General features: G+C 44.4%; 5 non-coding genes and 1 pseudogene across 5 annotated transcripts; all 6 read left to right on the top strand.

The window, feature by feature from the left end:
- The first annotated feature begins 3,384 nt into the window (after window positions 1–3,384).
- On the top strand, window positions 3,385–4,474 carry LOC135985029 (uncharacterized; annotated as a pseudogene).
- A 5,084-nt stretch (window positions 4,475–9,558) lies between these two features.
- TRNAY-GUA (transfer RNA tyrosine (anticodon GUA)) lies at window positions 9,559–9,647 on the top strand. Its single transcript is given in 2 exon segments — window positions 9,559–9,595; window positions 9,612–9,647. It is a non-coding gene; the product is annotated as a tRNA-Tyr (tRNA).
- Window positions 9,648–10,747: 1,100 nt separating this feature from the next.
- TRNAY-GUA (transfer RNA tyrosine (anticodon GUA)) lies at window positions 10,748–10,836 on the top strand. Its single transcript is given in 2 exon segments — window positions 10,748–10,784; window positions 10,801–10,836. It is a non-coding gene; the product is annotated as a tRNA-Tyr (tRNA).
- A 318-nt stretch (window positions 10,837–11,154) lies between these two features.
- Window positions 11,155–11,227, top strand: TRNAA-AGC (transfer RNA alanine (anticodon AGC)). The gene has a single exon. It is a non-coding gene; the product is annotated as a tRNA-Ala (tRNA).
- Window positions 11,228–12,752: 1,525 nt separating this feature from the next.
- Window positions 12,753–12,841, top strand: TRNAY-GUA (transfer RNA tyrosine (anticodon GUA)). The gene is given in 2 exon segments: window positions 12,753–12,789; window positions 12,806–12,841. It is a non-coding gene; the product is annotated as a tRNA-Tyr (tRNA).
- A 318-nt stretch (window positions 12,842–13,159) lies between these two features.
- TRNAA-AGC (transfer RNA alanine (anticodon AGC)) lies at window positions 13,160–13,232 on the top strand. Its single transcript has one exon. It is a non-coding gene; the product is annotated as a tRNA-Ala (tRNA).
- The last annotated feature ends 345 nt before the right edge of the window (window positions 13,233–13,577 follow it).

Below are 13,577 nucleotides of genomic sequence, written 5' to 3'. Positions count from 1 at the left end.
AACAAGGTACCCGTACAGTATAGTGCAAATAAAGGCTAAGCACGGGCTGACAGATTTAATCCACTTCAGACCTATCTTTTATTCCTTCTTTCATCATAGAGGCAAAGCGGACAAACAAGTGATTCTCCACTGAGTGGCTTTACTACCTCCTTTGCAGTTCATAGTTCATTCTTCTGGATTTGAAGAACCAAACATGGCATGAAGAAACTCATATAAACCATAATTTAAACCACCAGGTATAGCTACCTATCATTCATAAGAGAAAGCTGCAGGTCTTTGATGGCAGACTTGCCACAACAAAACTCTCACTGCAACCTCTTTATTTCTTTGTATGTTGCACCCTTCTCCAAATGTTGAGAGGTGATCACAGAAAAAGCCTTAAAGTGAGTTGGCACCTCAGCCATAAGAAAAATTTCTGAGAACGTGTTTTTTTAAGTAAGATGACCCACTCTGCTATTTCACCCTTCTCATTGCTAAGCTAGAAACACTATCTTGCCATTATTCATATATTATTCACTAGGCCACATTTTGGTTCAGAACTAGCCATGTAACACTTTTAAGCTCTTTAGCTTTGTTCAATACCAAACAGAAAATCAAATACCATGTAAGTACACACAGAAATATAATAACGGAGTGATTCTACCACATAAAAAAGACCTAAATTTATTCATATTAACTTTGATGTTTTCTTTTTCTAATAAGCTAACACACAATCTAGGGTCTTGTGATCTGCTGAAAAAAAAAATTCCTTTCTCCTTTTAAGCATTGTACACAAGCCATCAACTAAATGGACGGAACTTTCGTTTTTAAATTAACAGTTAAGAATGAAATTATATACAAGCCTATAGATATTGCTTTGCCACCTGCAGTAGTTACAACCCTGCTTGTTAATAATGGCATGTGCAGAGCATATTTAAGATAATCCTGGGATCTATCCTGACCACATTGTAATCATGCAAGGAACATCAAGCTTGCTAATGCACAAGATAATGGTGGGCAACCGTGTGAAGTCAAAGATATAGACTATTATTTTAAAATTCTGTCACATAAAGCTGATTAGCTACATGGCAACCCTGAAAAGTTATGATGGGTTTTATTATGAAGAACTAAAAAGTTGTTTAATTTGTACTTTCTCATAAAATAATTTTAATCACCCAGTCAGCTATGGAAATTTAAACTCACTAGCCTGTTCAGGCTTTAGGTGATTAATCACCTTGAAGGTCTAGCTACTCTAAGTTATTTCTTGCTTATTTAAAGCACTCCTATAAAATACTAAAAATCTGAGTAGACACTTTCATAGAAAAAGTTATGCTCTCTTTATTAAGAACAATATAACAGTTCCGATTTTCATACTATATCCATTCCTGATGGCTGAAATTACATTAGAATCCTCTTTTCAAGCTATGTATTTTGTTCCAGCAGAACAAAGGAAATATTGTTTTCTTCCTTGAATGACAATAAAATATACTAAAAGACAATACAAATTATGGTAACAATTGCACATCTCCTAAGAAGACAGGACTCTGGTTAACTTCAACCTTTTCTGCACAAATTTTATGCTACCCAGCATTAACTGTCTTATACAGGAGCTGTAATAATATGCCTTTTTCTACCATACCCATTGTTCATTTGGATTTGCGCTGAAAAACAAGGCAAGGCGATTCAAATAACCTACCTGCTTCAAAAAGCGTTGGAACACAGTCTGGCACGTGTAAACTCACAACATTATAAGTTCAACGTCTTGATGTCTTTATGCCAATATAATCCAAAATAAAAGAAGCAGATGCCATGAGAAGCCCTGTTCCATGGAGAGCGGCTGCTGTTTTTCATCCTTCACAATCAAGGTTAAACAGGTCAGTGGAGTCTGATTACTCTTTTTGTTTGTTTGTCCAGTATCCAATTGGTTATCTCTCAGGAAGACCTATGAAAGAATGAATAAAACATTCATGAGCCTAAAGGCTGATATATCCAAGAGTTAATGACACCAAAAAATATAGGACACCCACATATTTAGTTAGTTGCTCTTCTGTGCTTTACTTTTGATGGGATCTTGAGTTTGTCTTTTTTCCCATGCAAATGTATTTAATCTGTTTAAAGGTGCAACAGTCTTGCTCAAAACTTCACTTCTTTGAGACCAGCCATGGCTTAGGTTCACTACATAGTCTCTTCCAGAGCATGATTAACTGAAGAAGTCCTCCTGAGTTCTTGTAAATTTTTGTATCAAAACAGAAGATGTAAGGTGTTTTCTCTTACTCTGATGGAGCTCTCCTCTAACCTATATCATGACACAGTCTGGAGAACCATTCCTTTCCATTTGGAATAGGGAAGACTGTAAATACTAGAGACTTAAAAAAACCACTTGCTCTTAGTATGTCATCCTTTGAACTCAAGAAGTTTATTTCCGGGATCACCCAATTCCAAATGATCTGGTTTTGTGGAGGGTTGACCTTGGTCGGCTTCCAGACCCCTACCCACCCACTCTCTCACTGCCTGTCCACAACAGAACAGGAGGAGAAAATAAGATGAAAAGCCAACGGATCAAGACAAAGATAGGGAGATCACTTACCAATTACCATCACGGGCACTCAACTTGGTGAAAATGAATTTAATTTATTACCAATTAAAATAGATTTTTATGGTAAGAAACAAAGACAAAAATTAAAACGATGCCTTCCCCTCACCAGCCTGTTTCCAGGCTCAACTTCACTCCTTCATTCCCAACTTCTCAACACCCCAGCAGACATGGAATGCGGGTTGTGGCGAGTTCATAACAGCTCCTCTCTGCTGCTTCTTCCTCCTTACACTTTTCTCCTGCTCCAGCATGGGTCCTTCCCAGAGGCTGCTGTCCTTCATGAACTGCTCCAGTGTGAGTTCTCCATTGGCCATGTTTCCTCATCAGGAGAACCTGCTCCTGTGTGGGCTCCTTTCCATGGATCACAGTTGCTTCAGGAACTATATCCATGTTCTCTGGCATGGGGTGGATGGGCTGTAGTGTGGATATCTGCTCTGGTGCGGTCCTCTCCATGGTTTGCAGAAAAATGCCTGCTCCACTGTGATTGTCTCCACAGGCTGCAGGGGAATGTCTGTTTGGGCACCTAGAGCATCTTCTTGTCCTTCTTCTCTGACTTTGGTGATTGCAGGGCTGTTTCTCACACTTCTACCTCACCCTCACTCTTTTGCTCTTTCTTAAATATGTTTTCCCAGAGGTGCCACTAGCTTGGCTGATGGGCTTCTCTGAGTCCTGCAGTGGGTCTGCTGTGGAGCCAGCTGTATCCAGCCCCCGACCTCCTTGCACAGGGGCCTCTTTACAGCACCCCACTACCTAAATCTTGCCACAGACATCCAGTACAGTTTTATGTAGATTAAAGTCCTGCAAATGGATTCATGGAGCCCCATAACCCTGTAAAGTCTGCTTTGGCAAGAGTCAGTGAGTTTGTGCTTGGATTTGATTGCAAGACTGGAACAGGTGGAATCGATGGGCTGAGGCCAATTGTATGAGGTTCAATGAGGCCAAGTGCCGGGTCCTGCACTTGGGTCACAACAACCCCAGGCAGCGCTACAGGCTTGGGGAATCACAGAATCACACAGAATCACACAGAATCACAGAATGTTAGGGATTGGAAGGGACCTCAAAAGATCATCTAGTCCAAACCCCCTGCCGGAGCAGGAACACCCAGATGAGGTTGCACAGGAATGTGTCCAGGCAGGTTTTGAATGTCTCCAGAGAAGGAGACTCCACAACCTCCCTGGGCAGCCTGTTCCAGAGCTCTGTCACCCTCACTGTGAAGAAGTTTCTTCTCAAATTTAAGTGGAACCTCTTGTGTTCCAGTTTGTACCCATTGCCCCTTGCCTTATCATTGGTTGGAAAGCTGCCTGGCAGAGAGGGATCTGTGTGTGTTGATCAACAGCCAGCTGAACATGAGCCAGTAGTGTGCCCAGGTGGCCAAGAAGGCCAACAGCATCCTGGCTTGTCTCAGAAAGTGAGGCCAGCAGGACCAGGGCAGTGATTGTCCCCCTGTACTTGGCACTGGTGACGCCCCACCTCAAATCCTGTGTTCAGTTCTGGGCCCCTCACTACAGGAAAGACATTGAGGTGCTGGAGAGAGTTCAGAGGAGGGCAACGAAGCTGGCAAGGGGTCTGGAGCACAAGTCTTATGAGGAGCAGCTGAGGGAACCGAGGCTGTTTAGCCTGGAGAAAAGGAGGCTGAGGAGAGACCTGATCGCTGCCTACAACTACCTGAAAGGAGGTTGTAGCATGGAGGGGATTGGTCTCTTCTCTGAAATAACAAGTGATAGGACCAGAAGAAATGCCCTCAAGTTGCGCCAGGGGAGGTTCAGATTGGATATTAGGAAAAAATTCTTCACGGGAAGGGTTGTCAGGCACTGGAACAGGCTGCCCGGGGAAGTGGTGGAGTCACCATCCCTGGAGGTGTTTAAAAGATGCATAGAAGAGGTTGTTAGGGAAATGGTTTAGTTCTAGAGTTAGGTTATGGTTGGACTCAATGATCTTGAGGGTCTCTTCCAACCAAAATTATTCTATGAATCTACAAATTAATTTAAAAAAAACCCACAAAACAAACAAACCACACACACACACAAAACCCCCACAAACAACAACAAAACACACACAAAAAGCCAAACAACAACAACAAAGCCCAATAAGCATAATTAATCACAATCAGATAAAAACACTATGAAAAAGGAAGCAATAGAGACAGCTGATTAAAAAATTGTCAAGTGGATGCTTTTTAATGTGAAAAATGTGATTGTAACATTTCTCTCATTCTTAGGTATGTTTTTTAATTTCAAACATTCCCTCAAATTTCAGCTTTGCATGGGGACAAGGCAAGGCACATTTCAACCTAAAATTTGAGTGGTTTTCATAGTTACGAGAAGTCAAAATAGCATAGTCAAAATGTCTTTTCCAGGACATTGCCAACAGAGCAGGTACAGCTAATTCTATTTATTACATTGTATGAACACAATAAGTCAGATTATTCAATCATCTTGCATGAGCTCAGTCCTTGAAATGACTTTATCATCCTTGGAAAACAAAACAAAATGTACACTTTTTAATGCTGAGAAGGAATAAAAGGGAAAAAATAAAAAAGAAAATACATCACTTTGAGGTTACTCAAATCCTCCGTACTTATATACATCCTATTATCATGAAAAATATCACTGTTCTGCAGGCTTGTCACACATCTAGAGCAACCGTTCTGTGTGAATACAGCTCCCTCTGGTGTGTTGAGCTAACACTGCTCTGTAACCTATATTGCTTTTCTCACAAGCGCTCTTGTTTTGTTTGGAGGAAATGAACACGATCTCTGCAAATCTTTTGTGGTTTTTTTTCTTTTTTTTTTCTTTGGGGATTCTATATTCTAAGTACATTGTAATGAATCTTTAAAAGACTCAAACTTTAATGAACTGTCATACGTCTTTCATCAGATACGCTATATAATTTAGCAGAATTAAATGTATAATTTAGTACCTATTGACTCTTTTCATTAATTTTTATTTTTGTATCATAATGCCTAGTAGTGTACCACAACCTCACTGTGGCAGGCAATGCAGAACTAAAAGATAGTCCTAGTCCCAAAGGACCTTATATCTAAAAAGTCTTACTTACACTTTACATTTCATTTATATGTTGCTTGTGTTTCAAAACAGACTAATCAGAACATGTCTGGAAATGTAAAGTTGCATATCAGCCTATACAAATTTTAAACGTGGCCCAGACAGAGCAGAAGGTCCAGGGTTGCCTCAGACACGTTCAGGTACACACAACCAGAGCTAAGGGTTGAAGAACTCTGAGTCACTCTGGTCCTTCCTCCCACCACTCCCTCGTTTTCCTGGCTCACAACAAGTTCAGGAACTAAGAGCCTGGAGCTGAAAGACTGGTAGGTACACATACATGCATGAAAGGACTGGCATCACTGCTCAACAGTGGTGTGAACTTTTAGCTTCCAAGGCAAGGAAAGACTATTTCTAAAAGTGGAATGGTTTTCTTGGTTTGTTAGTTCTGGCGGTGTTGATGTTGACATCATCAAAGCATGAAGCAGGTACAAGAGGTCAGACAGAACACTCCTGACCTTCATGGAGAACCTACAGCTTCTGACTCTTCTTCCAATAGTGACAGGGAAAGAAAATCTCTAGTTTTGCTCAGAGGAATTCAGGGAATGAAGTAAATGATCTTGCTGACATACTTTTGTAAACCAGCAGGTTAAGGGAGGTGATCCTTCCCCTGCACTCAGCACTGGTGAGGCCATACTTGGAGTGCTGTGTCCAGATCAGAGCACCCCTGTACAAGAGAGACAGGGACATACTGGAGACACTCCAGTGAAGGGCTAGGAAGACAATGAAGGAACTGGAACATCTCCCCTGTGACAAAAGGCTTAGAGAGCTGGGACTGTTCAGCCTGGAGAAGAGCAGGCTCAGGAGGTTTTCATCAGTGTATATAAATACCTGAAGGGAGGGTGCAAAGAGGATGGAGCCAGGCTCTTCTTGGTCATTGCCCTGTGCCAGGACCAGAGGCAGTGGGCACACACTGAAACACAGGAGATTCCCTCTGAACATCAGGAAACACTTTTTCAATGTGAGGGTGAGCAAGTCCTGGCACAGGTTGCCCAGAGAGGCTGTGGAGTTGACATCCTTGGAGATATTCAAAAGCCATCTGGACATGGCCCTGGGCAACTGGCCCTGTTTTCTTTCCCCAAAACATCCCTAGTGTGATTACTACTATCACTGATTTCTGTGCCTTGTTCTGCCAAAAAGGTGGTAAGAACATTAGCAAGGATGTTGGAATTTATATTGGTGCCTGACCAGAAGTGACAAGAGAAAGAAGGCAGGTGAGGAGACTGCAACAAGAGCTCTTGCTAGTTGATGACTTTACACAAATGAATGAATGGGAAGAAAAAAAAAAAGATTTGCAGACATTGCGAGAAGACTCAAAACGTGTAAAGCATGAGGATATGAGTAAAGTATGGTAGGCTGATGAGACGAGAGAACATGTACACTGAGAAAGGGTGTACACAGCGGTACTGTGTACTGTTTTTCTGTATTTGGACAGGATCTATCTTATGTTTTATTTTTTAATATTATGCTATAGTGATGTAAACATTAATAACACCCAGAGCAAGCTAATCAAAGGGCAAAAGACTGAGCAAGTGGAAAAGGATGCTGCTGCCAAGATGTGCCAGTCCTCTGACTCAGGCACAGGACTGATTTTTGTTACCAAGGGAAGAGTACTGCTGAGGCAGCGATGTCCCAAACTGTTCTTCTTGTCATGTCTTTTTAGCCAGTCCTGCTTCACATGCTTGTGGACATCTAGTGCCCTGCCCGAAGTGTATTGTGTTCTACACGTTAGACACTCAAACAATCTCCTGAAGAAGACAGAATTGGTTTAAGGTCCTTTCTTCAGAGTGAGCCTTTTTAGATCTCAGAGAAACCCAACAATTCTACAGCAAATTACATTCTTTTTGCCACATTTCTCTGTTACAGAATAGCTACCGTCATTATGGCTCCAAAAGTAATAACAGAATTCACTTAAATAATACGATTGCATTGCATCCATTTTTAAATACATATAACTATATCGAAGGAAGGTATCCCATCTGGTAACCCATCTGCAACTCTATCTATACAAGAAGTAAGTATTCATAAGAGAACATTCATATATTTGAATTCTCTGAACATATTGTGACCTTCTGTTACTATTCACATAGCATATCTCAATTTAAATATATGTTGAGTTTTTAATATCTTTCAATAACTGCAGTATTGAAAAAAGTAGCAAACTCAAGAAGTATGAACCTTAAATGAACATTCAGTTGCATATCCAAATTGCTCGTGTCTTTACGTGGTCAGTTTGACACAGAGAAGCAATACATAACTGTGACTTCCTACCTTATTCCAGCAAATTATAATCAAAGACTTGGTGGACTACCAAAGTGGCATGCATATAAACCTTTTTTTCCCCCTAAAAATTAAATTAGAGGCTTAAAATGAAGTTTTAAGTAACAGTATACTTAACTTTTTTCAACAACACAGACAGTGGAGCACTGGGAATTTTATTTTCATCTGTGGTTTAGGACAAAGTTCTGTCTATACTCCCTAATTTAAAGTGGGTCATGGAGGTAGCCATAACTAATAAGGTTGTTTTGGTTTATTGCTAAGGAAGACACAAGTAACTAAGAGGTAAATCGTCATAACCTCTCTGGCTTTAAGTTAAATTTCTTTCTGAAAAGCAAAGGAAAGGAAGTCCCTAGTTTATATAGCTTTTACAACTCATAGGTGAGTTATCTAGGTCTTCAAGTAAAAGCAAAGTAAGAGAGTCCCCTAATTCCTTATTTAGGCAGTGTCTTAGTAAATTGTTTGCAAAAAGCTGTAGCACTTTAAGGCATTATTCTACCACTTCTTACTGTAAGTTAACAAACCCACAGTTTTGGTAGCAGGGTTATTCACTTTAGCACAGCCTAATCAGCTACAGCTAAGAATCAGGAAGATTAGCTTGAACATAATAAATGAGTGCTTTGACCTATTTTTGAGCTCATTTTACCAGGAACAGATTAGGAAACAGCAGATCCACATCTTCTCGGTACCAGCTCCTTAGGAATCAACAGCTTTCAGTCCTCCCTACCAGGTACGACCTTCCTCCAACACCTGACAGTTCTCTCTACTTATTCCTCCTTCACGTAGTTTTCTTAAACCACTCTTTGCTACCTCCTGCAGTCTTTGTCTAAGCAAGCTCTTTCCCCAAATCCCCAACATAGTCCTCAGTTCCATCCTGCATCAACACCCAACTATTCTCTTCAAAATTCCCACAAGCTGATTCCAGACCTACATAGTTACCAGGGGGGAGGGTACACAGCAGAGGAGATGGCAGTCAGTACCTATTTCTTTTTAAAGCTTCGTTAATCCTCACATAGGATTTACTACCCTTTCTTAGAAACGCTCACTTAAATGATGGCTGAGAAAGGTAAACTCTTTCTAAAGTGCTGATGAGTAACTATCTTAAAATCCTGCTCTGTAGATCCAGAAAGAAATGTCTGTCCAGTGGTTGAGATAAAAATTAAAAAAAAATAAAGCAATATGCAGTCCCAGGAGTACAGGGATTGCAGATTAATGGATAAAGAATACAGAAGTCTTTGATTTTATGATATTTTTTTTTCCCTGAATGTCACTTCCTGAGAGAAAGTAAAAAATCCTAAAAAGTCTCTAATTGGAATAAATATTTCACGAATAAAGTGGCCAAAACATAAGCATGAATGCTGTACTCCACATAGTAGGTGTAGAAAAAGCCGTGGGAAATACTTCCCCAAAATTAAGCAGACAAACATTTCAGGAAATTACTAGTTCTATTGTTAAGCATTTATCACAACTGTTCTTAGGGGATTTTCCCTAAGGTGACAAGACAAGACAAGTGGAAAACACTCAGAGTTGAAAATAAAATACCGAACCATAGAATCACAAAATACCTTTGAAGAAAGGAAACTTGCATAGGGCAATATATGGCTATGCAATAGAGCATCAAAGGGTGTACAATACTGCCCCATGATTCCTTCGATAGCTCAGCTGGTAGAGCGGAGGACTGTAGGCTCCCTTGCACGGCCATCCTTAGGTCGCTGGTTCAACTCCGGCTCGAAGGAGTGCCCTTTTGCCTGGGGACGCACCTGCGCACACCTCTGCCTTTTGGCCCTGCCCGGGTGGCTCCATTCAAGGGCTGCCCAGCCTAAAGCTCTTTGCCTGTGCTGGGGAACATGGCCAACCAAGGCAGTTTTGGGTGAAGCTTGGGCAGGGCATGGTTGTCCTGAGCCCTGGGGTTTGGGAGGGGTCACCTCCATCAGGGAAGAGAATGGCAGTGTGAGAGGGAAGCAGACGTGAGCCCCGGGTTTTGGGTGCAGGGCAGCCTGGGTCAGGAGTGGGTGCCTGGGAGGGGAGAGGACCTGAGGCAGAGGCCATGGGCTGGGGAATTAGCTCAAGTGGTAGAGCGCTCGCTTAGCATGTGAGAGGCAGCGGGATCGATGCCCGCATTCTCCAATGCTTTTCATTGCCCTTCCCTGGACACAGGGCCCTTTGCCAGGGGTCCTCTGGGAGCTGTGGGGAGATCATGGTTTTCCCAGTCTTTGCAGAGGAGGACGACTTCCATGGCTCTATCCAAAGCGGAGTGGGGACTATAAAAGAGGAAGTGATTTTCTCCCTCTATGCTGGACAGACGGAAATGACATCTCAAGTACTTTGTCCAGCTTTGAACTTTGCAGTACATAGAAGACATCAAAGAAATGAAGCAAGTTCAGTGGAGGGCCACCACGAAGTAAATGGAATGGAGGGATTTCTATCTGAGGATGGGACAAGGACACTGGGAATGTTCAGGCAAGAGAAAGAGAGGATCAGAAGACTTACGCATGACGCATGAATAGGTTATGCATTAGAGGAAAGGCTGTCTGTCTGGTGCTTGACCAGAGGGTGAAAGACATCCCAGTGAAATTGGCTCAAGAAAAGTGTCAGCAGGATATGGGTAAGATGTTTTTGGGGCTAGGGGAGAGTACACCTGTAGAAGAGGAGGTCCAAGGAGCTATTTGAGTTTTTCTGGTTGTTGGTCTGCAGGATTTGGTGGGCTAAGGTGTCGAACAAGGTGGTGTGACGTTGGAGCTGAGGCTGCTGAAGCAGAGGCATCATGCTGTGCTGTGCATGGAGAAGCATTGGATGAGTGTGTGATGGGCGAGGTGCTGGGCAGAGCCCCATGATTCCTTCGATAGCTCAGCTGGTAGAGCGGAGGACTGTAGGTTCCCTTGCACGGCCATCCTTAGGTCGCTGGTTCAACTCCGGCTCGAAGGAGTGCCCTTTTGCCTGGGGACGCACCTGCGCACACCTCTGCCTTTTGGCCCTGCCCGGGTGGCTCCATTCAAGGGCTGCCCAGCCTAAAGCTCTTTGCCTGTGCTGGGGAACATGACCAACCAAGGCACTTTTGGGTGAAGCTTGGGCAGGGCATGGTTGTCCTGAGCCCTGGGGTTTGGGAGGGGTCACCTCCATCAGGGAAGAGAATGGCAGTGTGAGAGGGAAGCAGACGTGAGCCCCGGGTTTTGGGTGCAGGGCAGCCTGGGTCAGGAGTGGGTGCCTGGGAGGGGAGAGGACCTGAGGCAGAGGCCATGGGCTGGGGAATTAGCTCAAGTGGTAGAGCGCTCGCTTAGCATGTGAGAGGCAGCGGGATCGATGCCCGCATTCTCCAATGCTTTTCATTGCCCTTCCCTGGACACAGGGCCCTTTGCCAGAGGGGCCCTCTGTCCTCTGGGAGTTGTGGGGAGATCACGGTGTGTCCTGGCTTTACAGAGGAGAATGACTTCCACAGCTCTATCAAAGGTGGCATGGGGACTATAACATAGGTATTAATTTCCTCCATCTTCGCTCAGCAGACGGTAAATGTCATCTCAAATTCTGTGTTCAGCTTTGAGCTGGACTATACAGGGAAGACATCAATGAAATGGAGCAACTTCAATGGAGGGCCACCAAGAAGCAAAGGGAATGGAGGGATTTCTGTGTGAGGATGGGCTGCGGACACTGAGGATGTTCAGCTGGGAGAAAGAGAGGACCAGAAGTCCTACGCATGACCTTCCAGCTCGTTGGAGTAGGATACAGAGTAGAGGAAAGGCTGTCCATTTGTCTGATGCTTGACTAGAGGGCAAAAGACAGCCCAGTGAAATTGGCTCAGGAGAAGTGTCAGCAGGATATGGGAGAGCTCTTTTTGGGCCTGAGGACAACAAGATGTAGAAGAGGAGGTCCAAGGAGCTAGTGGAGTTTTTCTGGTTGTTAGTCTGCATGTGTGGCAGTTGCAGTTCCTCCTGAGATCTGGAGCCTTCAATGGGGCTGTTGATGGCTCTTTAGCACCTTTTGTGCCCCCCTGTGCCTGTCCCCTCGCACACACCTAGGGTGGTACCAAGGTGCTGACAGTCACACCTCCCCTACCCCAGGACAGGGTGACTTCACCTCCACCAGCTGCTGGGGCAGGAGGAATGGGACCCTCGGTCAGTTGACAGGGTCATTAACAAAGGAGGTACCCAGAGCAGGTGCAAAACTTGTGGACTAAGTTGTAATGCCACAGCCAGATCTGACCAAGGTATAAAACGGGGCCCCCACCGAAGGCCCCCTTTGGAGTGGTCTTCTCGGAGCTGCGGGTCTGTGAACTGGAGCCCCCTCCTTAGACTGGGACGCCGTCTAAGGAGACTTCCCAGGATTGAGAGTGCCTCACCTCCTCGTTTGGGTGAGTGGTAATTTACTGGATGTATTCTTGAATGAGTCCTTGCCTAACCCAGGTGAATGATTATTTCTTGTGGGTACTGTGGAGTGAAAGGCCTCTGGTTTTGTTTCTTGTGAGTGTATGCGTGCATGTTGTGCATCCTCATGATTCTTATGTTGGTGTACCCCAATAATCTCCTCAACTGATATGCAAACATGTATTTTCTGTTGTCAGAGTGCTAACTAATTGTATAAACCCTGTTTCTAGTTGCTTTATTTGCTACACTTTTTTGGCTAGAAGAAAGCCCGTTTTGGAACTTCTTGTCCTCCTAAAATTGACTTTTGGGGTGCTTCCGTGACAGCATGATTCGGTGGGCTAAAGGATTGAGCAAGGTGGTGTGATGTAGGAGCTGAGACTCTTGGAAGCAAGATATTGGAGTAGAGGCACCATGCTGTGCTGTGCATGGAGAAGCATTGGATGAGTGTGTGATGGGCGAGGTGCTGGGCAGAGCCCCATGATTCCTTCGATAGCTCAGCTGGTAGAGCGGAGGACTGTAGGCTCCCTTGCACGGCCATCCTTAGGTCGCTGGTTCAACTCCGGCTCGAAGGAGTGCCCTTTTGCCTGGGGACGCACCTGCACACACCTCTGCCTTTTGGCCCTGCCCGGGTGGCTCCATTCAAGGGCTGCCCAGCCTAAAGCTCTTTGCCTGTGCTGGGGAACATGGCCAACCAAGGCAGTTTTGGGTGAAGCTTGGGCAGGGCATGGTTGTCCTGAGCCCTGGGGTTTGGGAGGGGTCACCTCCATCAGGGAAGAGAATGGCAGTGTGAGAGGGAAGCAGACGTGAGCCCCGGGTTTTGGGTGCAGGGCAGCCTGGGTCAGGAGTGGGTGCCTGGGAGGGGAGAGGACCTGAGGCAGAGGCCATGGGCTGGGGAATTAGCTCAAGTGGTAGAGCGCTCGCTTAGCATGTGAGAGGCAGCGGGATCGATGCCCGCATTCTCCAATGCTTTTCATTGCCCTTCCCTGGACACAGGGCCCTTTGCCAGGGGTCCTCTGGGAGCTGTGGGGAGATCATGGTTTTCCCAGTCTTTGCAGAGGAGGACGACTTCCATGGCTCTATCCAAAGCGGAGTGGGGACTATAAAAGAGGAAGTGATTTTCTCCCTCTATGCTGGACAGACGGAAATGACATCTCAAGTACTTTGTCCAGCTTTGAACTTTGCAGTACATAGAAGACATCAAAGAAATGAAGCAAGTTCAGTGGAGGGCCACCACGAAGTAAATGGAATGGAGGGATTTCTATCTGAGGATGGGACAAGGACACTGGGAATGTTCAGGCAAGAGAAAGA

This window comes from Caloenas nicobarica, chromosome 2, assembly GCF_036013445.1.
Source record: "Caloenas nicobarica isolate bCalNic1 chromosome 2, bCalNic1.hap1, whole genome shotgun sequence".
In the NCBI taxonomy this organism is placed as follows: Eukaryota; Metazoa; Chordata; class Aves; order Columbiformes; family Columbidae; genus Caloenas; species Caloenas nicobarica.
This window is presented reverse-complemented; position numbering and strand designations above follow the sequence as displayed.